This window comes from Callospermophilus lateralis, chromosome 18 (assembly GCF_048772815.1).
Source record: "Callospermophilus lateralis isolate mCalLat2 chromosome 18, mCalLat2.hap1, whole genome shotgun sequence".
NCBI classification, from domain to species: domain Eukaryota; kingdom Metazoa; phylum Chordata; class Mammalia; order Rodentia; family Sciuridae; genus Callospermophilus; species Callospermophilus lateralis.
The window spans coordinates 62,450,028-62,465,136 of NC_135322.1; positions in this window are offsets into that span (position 1 = coordinate 62,450,028).

Consider the following 15,109-nt stretch of genomic DNA (forward strand, 5'->3'; position numbering starts at 1 on the left):
AAACCTCTTGGGTTTATCCAAGCTCACCTGAGCTCCTGGACAAGACCTGTTACTAATGCCCTAACAAGTTACCGTTTAGCAACTTCAGAATGTGAGGAATCTTTCTGGACTAGCACTAACAAGCTGGCGGGAAATGCTTTGAAACTAAAATCCAAAACACACGAAATTGGTGTGCTGGTCGGTCTGCTTCTGTGCTGTTAGGGTATGTTTGCTTTGCAGTTCTGGGGATTGAACCCAGGGGCACTCTGCACTGGGCTACATCCCCAGCCCTTTTTATTTCTTGTTTGAGACAGGGTCTCCCTCAATTGTCCAGGCTGGCCTTGAACTTGCATTCCTCCTGCCTTAGCCTCCCAAGTGGGGTCACAGACATGCCTCACAGTGCCCAGATTTCATGCTGTATTAAATATTGCTGTGACATTAGGCGTGTCCTTGCTTGGGAAATAACTCCACTGTCCTCTCTTGGGCTTTAAAATCTCCTTGGAAGATGCCCCTGTGTTTGGTCTGGGCATGTAACAGGGTTCACGTGACGATTTGACTATATCCCTTGTGGCTTTGAACTTACCATGTTTTGTTTTTTTTTTCTTTTTCCCATCTTCTTTTCCCTAAACTTCTCCTTGCTGATCTTTTCCCTAAGCTTCTCCTCCCTGGTCTTCTTTTCCCTACACTTCCCCTTCCTGATCTCCTCTCTGATCTCTCCTCTCTAATCTCATTTTCTCTGAATCACCTCTGTAAAGCCCCCTGTCCTAGTGGATGGGCAAAATCACAGCCTTGGGGACAGGAGTCCCCTGTGTTTCCTCTTTTGCTAGCAAAGCAATAAAGGTTCTTTTTCTCAAACCCATGCCCTCGTTAATGGATTGGCATTGGGGACAAGGACTAAGCTTTTGACAACAGGCACACCATCAGAATCCCTCAAGCCTGGTGGTGATTGCTCCTCTGTATTCGCTGGTATTTGTTTTCTGTATTTTGGTCTAATAATGGGGATTTAAACAGAACATTCATTGAAGTTATTTCTTCCTTGGAGACATTTTACCTTGGGGCAGTGATTCTTCAACTGTGATTCCTGAGCAGCAGCAGCAGCAGCAGCATCTGGAAACTTAGAAGTGCGGATCCCCAGGCCCTGGCCTGCCTGTCAGGAGTGGGGCCCAGCTCAAGTTTGATACAAACATCCAGGGAATTCTTGTCTGGATCTGGTGTGAGAAGTAGGCCCTTAGGTGTGGACTGGAGTTTTCTAGATCTTAGGGGTCAGCAGGGTCCAAATGGAAGAACCCCCGTGGCATTGATTGACATGTGTTTCCCAGATCCGGCTTTTAGATCCTGAATCAGTCCATGTGGGGCAGCAATGGGCAGCATATATTTTTAAATTTTCCCAGTTTGTTATTTGTAATAAATCTCTTCCCAATTCCCATGTAGAGAGGAATGAGCAGTAGTGCTCTCTTGCCCTGAGTCATTCCGGCAGGTGCTAAGGTACTTGAAAAGGAGCTGCTTCTTAATTAGCCAGCACAGCGAGCCCCGGGCCTGCTCGGCCTCTCTGGCCTTCTGAACCCAGGTGAGTGGCCCCAGCCCAAGGAGCTGAGCGCCCAGAGCCCTCCTCCACCCAGACTTGGGATCTCTCTAAATCAATTTGCCTCTCATTAAAATGTACTTCAGTGAAAAAATCATTTCGAGTCTTAGGCCACAAAGAATAGCCAATCATTTAAAGCTTCCTGAGAGCTTTAGTTGATTAAAAAGGTTTTAAAGAGCATGGTAAATATTTTACCAGAAGGGTAAGTTATTCAATAAGAAGATTATTTATTTAATAACTGGTAATTCATTGGTTCATTTGTCTTTATTTTCATGAAAGCGTGTTCTTTTAACCTGGGTGTGCTTTCTCTGTCCCACAGCAGATTAAGCTGTGGGGTGATCTGATAACTTTATAATACATAAAAGGATTTAAATATCACTTAGCTTGTGAAAATAGCAAGTTTTCACTAATAATGGGAATGATACCTATAAAATTAACTTTTAAAAGATATTTTAGATAATTTTATGCAATTTCATAAACTTAAAAAACAATCATGTTTATGTTTTGAAAAAAGAATGAGATGTCATTCATCTTTGGGGGGAAATGATTCATGCAGAACTTCTTCCCTTCCAGGTAGGAAGGGAGGCCTGTAGTGCTTAAGGCAAAATCTAGGTGCTGAGTCCAACTGCTCGTGGTTCAAGTTCATTCCTATGGTGGACCTCGAATCCTTTCAGCTGTAGCAGTGGCTGCTGGGGTCTTCAGCAATGGGGTGTCATGGCCTCTTGTTCATGGAGCCCAGAGGTGGGGGTCTGGGGTCCATCCCTCAGCTCCCCTGGCTGCCAGTGCCCGTCTCACTTCCCCTCATGGTGGCCCCTGTCCCCAAGCATGACCTCTGGACCCCACTCCCACTCCCTAGCCCTCCCCAAGTCCCCCTCAGTTAGAGATGGAATCTACCCACCCCCAGAAGTGCTCTGTCTTCCCACGGTGTTCTCTGTGGTCTGTGTCCATCACCTTCCCAGGGACCCCAGTTCCTGGACTGGGCCCATCCAAATCCATCAGGCCCTCAGCTTAACCACGCCTGTACAAGTCCCTATTTCCTAACAAGTCACATCCACAGAGACTGGGGGTTGAGGGGCAGCAAATCTTTTGGGAGGACAATCAACCCTCAGCATTGTGCCTCGGTTTCTCCAACTCCCATGCCACCTGCCCACCTACCCAGACTTTATGTAGAAGTTCTCCTGGGCCCTGCCTGGTGTCTGCCCTCGCCCCAGCAGGCTAGTTAGTGGGCAGTTCCAAGGTATGAGCCAGAGAGCCTCCCCCGGGCACTGACAACACCCATTCAGGGGAGAGTCTGCCCCCAGGTTCTCCTTGGCATATATAATGGCTTCTTATATGGCCTACATGTGGTGCAGGGTGCACCTGTCCCCTCCCGTCTGCTGGGCTCCCCAGAGAGTTTCACATTAGAGAAGTGCTACGTGTTTAGTTCCTCATCTGCCTCTCCTTGGTGCCCATATCTCAACCCAGTCATCAGCGGGACTCCGTCTGCCCTTGGCCGCTGGCGCAGCTGGCTTCTGTCTGTGCTAGATGACGCCCTGTCATCTCCTTCCATCCTGACACGCCAGCCCCCTCTCAGCTCCCTCCGTCTGTGCCTGGCATCTGCCACTCGCCCCGAGTCTCTGAGCACCCCTTTCCTTTCCGGTCTCAGAAGCTCATCTCCAGGCGGCTGCCTCAGCACTCCCTGGCCAGATCCTCCCGTACATCAAGGGTGGATTGGGTTTGGAGAAATTAGGTTTTTCTTTTTTTTTTTTAACATAAGCAAGCACATTGGGAATTTAATCAGGTCTAACATTTATTTGAGGCTTCTGACAACTTGTTTGCAGAAAGTAATTGCTCTGGAGCTGCAACTTTAGTAATCAAAGAGAAGCTCAAGAAAAAGTGAAAATTGCAAAAGAAAGAAAAGTAATAAATTTGAATTAGCAGTTCATTTCCCCCAGCATTTTATAAGGAACATTTTCAAACACACAGCGAGGCTTGAGGTCCCTACACCAGCACCTGTGCACATCCAGCTCCGCCCTCTGCAGGGCGGCTCCGCCCCTCCATCCCAGCAGGACTGTTTCAATTCCATGATCCACAGACTGCTTTGGGCTCTTTGGGGAAGAGTGGATTTTGGCTCAGGCTTTTCAGTGTCATCAGCCCGGGAGGGAAGCCGGTCCCCTCCCCAACATTCCCGCATGGTCCCTGCACACCTCCCAGAGCCTTCCCCCCTGTGCGGGCACTTGCTCCCCCCTCCACCTGGTGACCTGCCACTTGATCTCTCAGACTCAACTCCCCTTCTCAGCTTCCCTTAGGGCCCCTCGATTCTTCATGTGTCCTGCCTGTTCACGAAGGATCCTCAGGGACTTGGGCTTCTTTATCTTCAGGTCCCCTCTGGCACCCAGCACAGGCCCTGGCACGTGGCAGGAACACAGATGTTAGGTAGAAGGACCACACAGAAGGGCATAGAACTAGCTGGAACTTTGTAATGGCCCCTCTTCTAAAGCAGCTAAATCAAGGCTTGAGTTCACGCTGCCCGTCCCGTGGTCACAGCTGGAGGAGCCTGCGTCATCCCCTGCAAACGTGCCCAACTGAGCCTCAGTTCTCCATAGAAAGGTTCAAGGTGGCAGCTAGGACAGGAAGCCATCTACCTAAGGGGTGTGCTCCACCGAGTGGAAGAAGAGTCGCCCTCAACACGGTGCCCAGAGGTAAGGTGGAGAGACAGGCTCACGGTCCCACAGGACACCCCAGGACGTTCAATGTGCCAGTGTCCAAAGAGAATTCCCAGGAAGGGGCTGTGGGAGAAGGTGTTTCCAGAACAGCAGGAAAAGGCCAGCGCTGCCTGGACGCGCCCTGGACGCGCCCTGGACGCCACTGCCTCCCTGTGCTCCAAGCCCTGCTCTGGTCCTCCCCACTCACTGCCAAGGGCGGCTGATGGGCCGCTGGACCTTGCTGTACTGGGCTGCACGCAGCCTCTGTTGGGCACAACTTGGGGGATCTGGGGTGGCCCCGTCAGCAAAGGCCTGATGGAGAGGGAGACTCCGGCCCCACAGAGATGGGCAACATCAGAAGAGAACTCTTCCCCCAAAGAACCCGCGTGATCCACACCCACAGCCCTCAGAGAGCTCAGCAGAGCTGCAGGGTTCCCCTGGAGACGTCCATCTTTCCCCCCAAGAACACCAGCAGCCAAAAAAACGAGATTTCCTGCACGTGTCTTTCTTACTGTAGGCTTCATCTCACGACTGATGAAGGAAAATTTGTCTACCTACTCCCTATTAAAGTGTGCCCATTAAATATTCTTGCAACTGTAGGTAAAATAATAACAATTCAGAACAGACAGAATACCTCCATGCCCCGAAGCCTACGATTCTGAAGATTGTCTGACAAGTCACACTGACTTTCTGGGGTCACCTGGAAACAGTCATCCTTGCAAGGGTCCTGGCACAAAATATATGATCAGCAAACACTTGACACTGGCGATATACACACCTGGAAAGCTGTGGTCAGAGGAAAACAAACCTAGGGGGTCACTACCAAAGTCCACAGTTGCACTCACAGGGGAGAAAGACCCCCTGAATACCATCTCTGTACAGGCAAGACTCACACAGGCTCAGGCTACCTGGACGTGGATACCATGTGAGCTCTGGATTGGATACTCACCACCTGCCCCACCACCCCCTGTCAAAGCCCTGTACAGTAATTCAGGAACCAAGGGACAGGGGACTTTGTTTAGGATATCAACATTCCTTACCCCTGCCCCTCTTAGCTGCAAGTGACTAGTAATCTACCCCAACTCAGTGAAGCAGGGAGGGCTTATGGTAACACCTAGAAGTGGGAGTTTGGGGGCAGATTCAGGCCTGGCTGAATCCAGGTGCTCAAGCTCCTCAGGAATTGACTGTCTTGTATGTTGGCACTCGCCATCATGGCGAAATGGCCACCAACGTCCAAGGGTTGCGTCTCACTGGACTGGCTTGGGTCCTGCCACCTCTGAGTCAACTGAAGTAGCTAGAGGAATAGAACAAACTGATTGAACAGGCCTGGGTCAGTGCCTCCTTCCAGGCTGGGAATTAGCTACTCTTCAAAGCCCTGGACTGGGCACAGGGTGGACCAGCACTGCCCAGCAGAACTGGGTGCTGCTTCCAGGCAAAGCACGAGCCTCAGCCTGGCCAGCGGCAAGTTCAAGAAGGGTCCAGCTGCCAAGTGTCCAACCTCTCCCACTCCCTGAATTCCACCCCTTACCCGCCTCTCCCCAAGCAGCCCCACCGAGCTGCTCCTGTGGCCTGACGTCTCCGAGCTGCTGTTCTGACCCAACACAGAACCCAAAGAGGAGCCTCTGGTTCGCAACTCAGTGTGAGTCTTATCCTGAGCGTGCAGCCATTCAGGGCTCTGAAAAGTTGGAAACCCCCCGGAATGCCAGGACCTCCCAGGCCTGTACCCCAGTGCCACATTCTGGCTCCTCGTCAGACCCTCCCGGAAAGCTCCTGCCACCGCGATCCTGCAGCCCCACCCCCCATCCCCGCACAGATCTGCCCTGATGCTCTGAGCACTGCCCGGAGCATGGCCATTCCCAGGTCCTCCTCCCTGGTGTGCAGGGGAGGCATCTCGGGGGTTAAACGGGGACCGGGGACCAGGTGTGCATTCAGAGGAGTCCGAGGAGGCCGTAGAGCACTGGTTGGGGGTGGAGCCCACCTGGTTCGACCCCCCAGCTCTAACAGCAGAGCTGGTCACACTCTCTGTGGGCCTGGTCCAAAATGAAAACTCGGGTCTTGGTTCAAAAGCAATGAAGAATTCGAAGATGGCAACAGCAGAGCGGACCGCCCGCAGGACCAGTCTCATGGTTTTGGGAGGCCTTCTTAGCACCCCAAGCCTCCAGACTCATTTCCGCAGAGGGAGAAACAGTACTGACTTCTAGAGGCTCCTCAGGTCCAAGTATGGTCCTGATGTGCAGTGGTTAGGGTGGGGCGGGAGTTCCCGTTTAGTGGGCAGAAGGGGAAAAGGGGAAGAGGGGGAAGGGGCAGGAGGACCCCTAGTGGGAGCAGAAGCCCCATCTCCAGGGGCAACTCTGGGATGAAAGCCGCCCAGGTGCACGCTGTCCCACCCCTGCCCAGGAGCTGCCCCACCTCCAGTAGCACCCAGCAGAGGGCAGCATTGCGCAACTCGAGTCCCCCAAAGCCCCAACCGCTGCTCTTTGCTGGGTGTGACCTGGAGCCTGCGAGATTTACTCATAATTCCCCAAAGAAAGTGAACAAACCCCAAGAAATACACGGAAAAGGTGTGTGCCCTGCATGCAGACAGAAGAGGCAGCTTGAGCCATCCCTTTCCCAAGATGGGCATGATTTCCCGGTCATCCCTCTGGCCCAGTACGAGGGAGACTTGTTCAAGTTGTGCAGAACGCACCAGGGATCTGGTTTACTGACCTCCTGTCAGCCTGTGCTGACCCTTCAGAGCGCCCATCACGGTGCGCCCTGTATTGTGTGTACCCGTGTGAGCTGTTGCTAATATTTCTCTCCCGCACGTCCAGAAGGATCAAGAAGGTGCTATTCATTTGTTCTCACCACTTAACTCTCTAACACCCTGGGCCTGGCCTGGCACAGGCCACAAATTCTATTTGCTGGCTGAATGAATAAATTTGCCCAAGGTCGAAGGGCTGATAAAAGGCAGAGCTGGCTTCCACACGAGCCCCTCTGACCCCTCAGTCTGTTCAGTCCCACTTTTTCTGGCTGCCAAATATGAGCAAGTGTCAGTCACAAATAAAGATAAAGAAAAGCAGTGTTTTATTTCTCAGCAATAAAGGTTTGCACTGTTACCATATCAGTATTTCTTAACCACACAGAAATCACGAGCCTGCCCCACAGAGACAAGCCCCAGTTTCTACCCCGTCTCTGCCTCAGCAGCATTAATAAACAAAAATGTCATAATAAACAGACGCCCCGGCACCAAGGCCAAGGGAAGACCCGGTGAGGAGAAGCAGGCTGAGGGATCCTGGGAACCACAACGGAAGTCCCAGGGCCTGGCGCCTGTCACAGCTCTAAGCGGGGACGCAGGCACAGTGGCCAAGGGATCTGCCCCGGGCCACCCAGCTGGTTAGTGGCAGGGTGAACCTCCTGTTCACAGCTTCTCGTCTCTGCAACCGGAGGTGGCTGCAGATCCTACTCTGTGGCTCAGGAAGATGCCTGCAAACTGCTCCGTGCCTGAGCCGTCACCCCTCCTGACACAGGTTGTGGGCACCTCTTATTGTCTTATCTTAGGCTTCCCCTGACTAAGGGCTCAGGCCTAAGCACCCAAGAGGTCCAAGAAACACTCAGAGGGGATTTGGAAAGTGAGACGGAGAAGGGACCGTGGCCAGTAACGGGTGAATTATCTGCCAGTGCCACGGCGGGTGCCCAGAGCTTTGGCACGCTTGGGAACCCAAGGAGCAGCTCAGAGCAGCGTCAGCTGGGCCCCCGAGTGCAGGGGCTCTGGAAGGTCTGCATGCCACTCCCTGAGGCCACGCGGGGGGCTGCAGGGTGGAGGGGTGGGCACGGGCTATGGTAATTCCCTGGAACAGGTGCAACGTGGACTCTGCTAGCTCAAGTTCTTCACCAAGACACTCAGGTGCTGGTGGTCAGGGGCCAGGCCTGTGTTTCCTGAAGGGGCAGAGGTGGGGGAGGGGAGGGCCATCAGTCAGTAGAGCTGGACCCTCAAAAACCATGTTGAAGTCCTGATCCTCGCTGCCTGTGAATGCGACCTTTTTTGAAACGTGACTGAGGTCCTTCTAAGAGGGAAATCTTGACAGACACCGTCCCCGGAGAGAGGCCAGGAGATGGCTGAGCACAGCCTGGAGGCAGCAGGGCGCCCAGGGGCCCCTGGGAGCCTCAGCCGTGGAAGAGGCCGGGAGGGTCCTCCTGGAACCTTCAGAGGGGCAGGGCTGCCGACCCCCCAGAGTTTGGACATCGGGCCTGCAGGACTGGGGAGAGGAAACCTCTGCTGCTCTCACCCCCCGTTTGCCGTGCTCTGCTGCAGCAGCCCCCAGACAGGAACAGGCCCCATGGAACCACAGCCTCTGATGGCAGTTTGTGGTCGTGACTGTAACGGCCACACGGTGCCCGCAGCCTGAAGGGCAATACGCGGTGTCACATGCTGGGCAGAGCCGGGTCTTGCTGGTGTGCCTGTCCCTGTGGCCATCGGGTAAGTGCGCCTCTCTCCTGCGTTCAGACACCCAGCTCTGCACAACAGCCTTCACTTCCACTGTGGCAGGGAGTGGCTGACTGCAGCTCCTCCCACGGACACCATTAGCAGAGGGTGCGGAGATGGGGACCCGTGTGGACATCCCTGTCTGAGGAACACCATGTGGGTCCAAATTCCCGCTCTCAGTCCCACGTCTTCCTCCCCAGGCCGCCCTCCCCCAGGTGTTGCCTCTGTCCAGGACCCCACAGTCCTTCTCACCCTCCACCTGCATCCAGACTCTTATTCACAGAAGCACCCCCCAAAGTGATCTGCCCAGGCAGGGCCCCCTCAAAGGACGGGGAAGCCCAGGAAGCCAGGCTGGAACACCAGGCCACCCTAGGGCTGGGGGAGGACAGGCAGGGCCGCCCAGGTGTTCACTGTTTAAGGATCCAACCCCCTGGGGGCAGAGAGGAGGAGGCTGAGACCTGGTCAGGAAGGCAAGGGGGAGGCAGGGAGCAGCTAGACCCAGAGCTAGACTTCGGGCCGCCCATCCCTCATCACGCTCCGTGGCTGCAGCAGAGGCCTCCGGACCTGCTCCATCCTGGCCGCCACCTCCCTCTCCCCTCACCAGCCAGAGCTCCCAGGTGGACGACTGCGCCTGACTGATGGGTGGTGGAGACGCTTGGGGCCTGCGGAAGGAACAGGTGGCTTTGCCTTCATTAAAGACAGAGCCCAGAGATGGAGGCATGGCTAGTCCCACAGCAGCCAGGTCAGCCTGCAGGTCAGCACAAGGCACCCTGGGGTCTTTCTAGAGACCTCCAGCTCTTCCAGGGAGGCAGCAGCAGCCTGGGAGGAAGGAGAGACTCTCCTCACAGCCCACGGCACGGGAGCTTCAGGCGCTGGGCTCCAGAGGACTGTGCCCAAGAGCAGCCAAGATGGACATGCACAGGCACCTGGTGCAGAGGCACCAGGCGGGCGAGGTGACTGCTGGACCAGCCCCGGGCCTCCTTGCCCTCCTCGCCCACCTCACCTGCTTGCAGGGCCGTTTCCAAGGAACCAGGTATCCAGGTAAAGCCCTGTTGACACCACAGCATCCACCTGTGGGGGGAGGGGGCAGGTTGTCACTGGAGAAGGGCTTGAGGCGTCCCCAGAGGGGAGGGGGCTGGACACAGGACCAGTGGGGCTCTTGGCAGATATGATGAAAAGAGTCTCAGCGGCGTGTTCAGGAGGGAGAGGGACATTCTCAGGAGAATGCGGGCCACCTTGGGGGTGAGAAGCCAGGCCTGGGCTGGCAGTCCAATATTTACAGATGGACAGTGCTAGGGGCCAGTCTGAGGGGGGCCAAGGTGGGGCTGCACATTTCATGCCAGGGTTCCCTGCACTTGGATGTGTCCCCTTTTTACAAGGGCGTTGGCCAGGGGCCTGTTGCTCAAGGTTCACAGCTGTGCTCTCCGCATCTCCAGGGCTCCTGTAGCTCAACGGATCCTTTAGACTCAGCATCTCTCTCTCTCTATCCTAAATCCCCATCTCATGGTGAAGGGTTGATGCTTTTCTTTTTTATTGTGTGGTTGTAGCAGACATAGATATTCAGGAGCTGCTTCTATAACCATTTTTCCTGGCTTTCTAAATCCCCCAGCAGGCAGGAGGCACCTGTCTCCTCTTTCCTGCTCGGGTGCTTCCCTGGAAGGACAGAGAGGCCCGTGTTTGGTCCGCTCTGCCTTGTCGCGGCCTGACCGGGAGGGCCATCCACAGTCGTGGGCACCAGGCACAACAGTAAGCACAAGGCTGGTCGGTGATCACCCACAGTCACTTCCTGCTGCGTGGACCATGCCCTGCCCTGGCCAGGGACGGAGCGGGGCAAAGGTGTGTTTAGTCCTCATGCTCTCCACAGGGGCCCGGCCATAGGACTCGGCCAACGGATTGTGAGTAGAGGTGACAGAGAATTCCCCCCCTCAGGCCCCCCGAGAGACCCAGGGACCCAGGCCAGCCTCGCAGATGCAGAGCAGACAGGGCCAGAGAGGTGTTGTGTCCCTGGTGTCGCGTGGAGATGTGCACGTCCATTTATCTGGTGGTTAGTGTGGTGGCAGTGGGCCTGACCAGCGCAGCCCCCGAGGAGCCCCGGGGCTGGAGAAGCGGGGGTGGATGGGCCTCCTTCCCGCAGCACTTCCTTTGGTCTCACCACCCACCCTGAGGCAGAGGCGCCCCGTGGCCAGAGCAGGCAGAGCCGATTGTCAGGGGTTGGTAACTAGCTGGGAGGACGGATCAGGCCTTTCTTCAAAGTGACAGGGGACAGGAGGTCCAAGATGGCTGCCGTGTGGAAGGGGAGGTCGGTAAGACAGGGCTTCCTGGCCGCTAGGCTTACGCGGCCCAGTGCGCGGGGCCCAGGGACTTCAGACACACTGTGCACACATGCCAAGGGCCCGAGAACATCCCGGTGACCCCCCAACCCCAGAAGGAAGTCACAAGACCAACATGCTGGGGTCTACAAGATCCCCCACGCCAGCTGTGGCCATGACACTCCGTCCGTGTAGAAGGCCCTTGTCTTGGAGAGCGGTCACCACGTGCTTTGTTTTGTCATGTCACAGATTCCGAGCCTGCAGGGTGCCTCCTGGGAAGCACCAAGAGAGACCCAGCGGCTTATGGTGACTTGGAGGCTGAGAGGCCTCTTCTCCCAGGAGGCCTCTGGGGCAGCAGCTCACGCTCACGCACTCTCGGGCCGTCACTGTCACAGACGCTGCTGAGGAGAGTGAGACAGACCGCCAGGCAGGACCCTGGGCACCTTGCAGCAGGACCCAGTCCTCTTACAGCAGTTACCACCCCCCTCAGGCGAGGAAACCTGGCCTGGAGAGGTGAGGTCACTTGCTCGGGGACACAGCTTATAAACAGGGGGAAAGCAGCTGGGCTCCCGGCCCAAGCCCCTGGCTCCAGAATTTCCATCCCTGAGCACCGCACTAGACCCCGGAGGAAGCAGGCGTGTCCTGGAGCAGCGGGGGACAGCCTCTCCCTGTAGATAGCGGGACACAGGGCAGGTCTGCAGTGACGCTGGGGGGCTGTTGGGAAGGGGGACGGAGCCGTGCTCAGAGGCCCCAGGAGCCCCCTGACTCCTCTCCTGCCCTCCTCTCTGCTTCTCCCTGCCTCCCCGCCAGTGGGCGCTTGCCTAACGCAGAAAAAATTCAGTAATTGCTCCTCTCCCACCTCTGAGGCCCTCTTCGCCCCCCGCCCCTTCATTGACCTTCACTCTCCACCTCTCGCTCTTCGATTCACATAATAAAATGACTTTTGCAATGTCAGCCATAAATAGATTATGAGAAGAAAATCTTTTGTTTAAACAGAAATTCTAATTTTCTGAGAGGTGGTGAATAAACACTCTGGAATTCATTAGAGATCAGCAAATCTTGTTTGCTTAAAATCATGCTTCAGTTTCCTACATAAGCAAAAATAGCAGCTACAACGTCCTTGCCGGGAGCTTCCCTGTGTCAGAGAATCGGTGCCAAGAGCTCCTGACCAGGTGGGAAGAGCACGGAGCTGCTGCAGAGTGAGCCGAGGCTGCCTGGGCACGGAGGCTCGAGGCTGGACCAGGCCCTCCTCAGCCTGGCCCTCCTCAGCCTTCAGAGAAACGCATCGGCGAGGGGGAGGGGCTGACTTCACGGTGGAGAAGCCCGACTCACAGGCTGCGGCCAGTGAGCAAGGTCAACCACTACCGTGAGGGCAGGAGGGGAGCTCCAGGAGATGAGAAGGGCCCTTACCTCTTTCCTACAATGCCCCAGGCCCTGGGAGAGAGTGTGGCAGAGGGTACCAGCAGGGACTTGTTCCCAAAACATAGAACCCCAGTCTTAGGAGAAAAGCGTCAAATCCCAGTAGAGGAACATTCTACAAAATGCCCAGCCAGCATTCCTCAAAACCGTCCAGGTTGTCAAAAACAGGGACGTCCGGGACCCCGCGGCAGAGGCCGTGAGCCTGCACGCTGAGCTTCCAGGTGACTCCTTCCTCACCCTGGGCCTCGTGCACAGCCAGTTTCCTGACCCCCCAACCCACTCCCAACGCGTTGGCCTCATCCTCGGGTGGGTAGCATGAGGGGGCGGCCCTTCCAGTCCTCGTGTCTAGATCCAACCATCCGGGGACTATCTTCAGGAATGAGAGAACTGTTTCTAGAAGCTTCCTGGCAGTATTCCTCCTCCTGGCCCTTTGTGAAGAGAGGATGGTCAGAGGGGATGGTGAGTTTCTCCGCCAGTGGCTGCACCGAGAGGCGGCCCCCATTGCCTGGACTCACCAGCGTTGCCTGGACCTGCTTTCCTGGGCTGGAGATGAGGTAAGCTTCCCCAGCGCGTGGGTGTTCTCGGCAGGGAGGACCTGGGAAGAGCTGCTGGGTGGGCGCCACGCACCGCCAGTCATCCCAAGCTGGAGTGGGTCCCTGGAGCCAATGGGCCCTGCAGGGTCCAGGGAAGAAACTATTTAGGCTCCTCACATTGGTAGTACATTAAGAGAACTAGAGGGGCCGAGGTTTATTTGAAAGATGGAATCACTAGGGTCTTCTGGTGGACCCGAGAGCTTGGTGTAAGAAGTCAGTTTTTCATACAAGTGAGATGTTACATAACGGTTTTCCTAAATTCAGTTTCCAAGTAACCACACCCCAAGGCACAGAAAGCACTATGCTCTTAGGAGCATGCGCCCTCAGAGAGGAGCCGGCATCCCCTATCACTAGCATAATAGGAAATCCAATAAGAGTAAGCACCTAATTTACCAGGGATGTTTCCTGTCCCCACCAATGGCTTCAACAAATGCTCCAGTCCTAAGCACTTAGAATCAATTTGGCCCAATTTGGAGTAATTTTTAAAGGAAAAAAAAAAGCAAACATTGTATTCAATCAATTCCATGTTTAATATAATTATGCCACTTAAGACTTCGATATGATTAAATTTAAAATATAAATGTCTAGGTAGAAAGTAAAACATTATGGCTTTTATTAAACCAGCTCCAGTCAAAAGCCTCATTCAGGTTTCCTGTGGTTTCTGTCCGTGTTTCCTGCTGACTTATTCTTCTCACAAACAACTTCTGAAACAATCAAGGCCACCTTCCTCAACGTGGATGTGACCGTCCTGTCGTGTGCAGACATGATCACGTTTGCTCTGCTCAGAAGGCGAGGCTGTGCCAATTTGTATTATTACCTGGAAAGGAATCCTGTAATGAATAAGCCCCAGACAAATCACGGCTCCCTGTTCATCCGGGCGCTCGCGCTGTCGGCAGCCTTGTAAGTACTCTGAAATTGCTCTGAGCTGTTACTTTGATGTCCTCTGCAGCCCACGTTTTGCTATAAACCTTATACTTCATTTGGAGGCAATATAACTCAATTTATCCACAAACTTTTAAAGAAAAGTGAGCCATTTCCCAATGCAAATTACTCCTGAAATGTGAGATGCTATCTCATAAATGCGGCCACTCTAAAATTGATAAGGACTGCGCGCTGGAAATTAGGACACTGCGAATTCAAAGTAACTCGACATGGTAGATGGGGGGTGGCTGTGTTGTCGGTTGTGTTTTCCTTGGGCCCTTCAGAGAGCTGTTGCAAATTTTAATGACTGATAATAACTCCTATGGTCGAGGTGTGGGTGCTGTCATAATATGCCAGCAGGATGCATATCGGTTCAGCCTCGTTGGAGGCACCATGGCAACAGGGATGAGCCTGACCAGGATGCACCTATTAGCATTTGTCAGGACAACTTCACTTGTGGATACAAGACTGGAGACAGCCTCTTGCAAAGAGCCAATAACAGGTGCTCCTCATAGCACCGGCTGCAAGAGGAGCCCTTACCAATAACCTGGGATCCATCAAGGTTAGCATAAACGGCAGTGTGCGTAAGCTCAAAACGACCAGCTAGGGCTACCAGTCTTTTAGACTGTTGAAAGAAGGAATGTTGACAGAGATGACTCAGGTCTGAGTCACCCTGGGTGACGCACCCTCAGTTTCTGTGTGTGGTCAGGGAGGTGTTTGAAGAGGATCTGTGCTATGGGATTGTTATAGTTAAAGCTTTGTCCCAGGGTTTCATAAACTGACTTCCAGACCACTCACGTATAATCGAATCAAGCCTTTATTGAAGCACACCGGTGGCGGCTGACCAGAACATAAAGCTGTTCCCCTGATCAGCCCCGAACAATTGTAAGGGAACTCCTTATAAGCCTGAAAACTGCAAAAGGGATGTTCAGGGGGTCTAGCCATTGCAAGCAAGCCAGGTTACAGAAGCGGGACAGTGCGGTCAAGTGGAGGGAAGCCTAACCAATCACAGTTAGCCCAGTCACCCCAGTTACAGAAACAGAGCCCCGTTACCCTAGTTACAGAAACAATACCCCATTAGGTAGTTCCGTGTTCTTAAAGGTTTCTATAGCAAAAGGAAGAGAACATCTTGCCCCAGTCATGACTCTTCTACTTGGCAT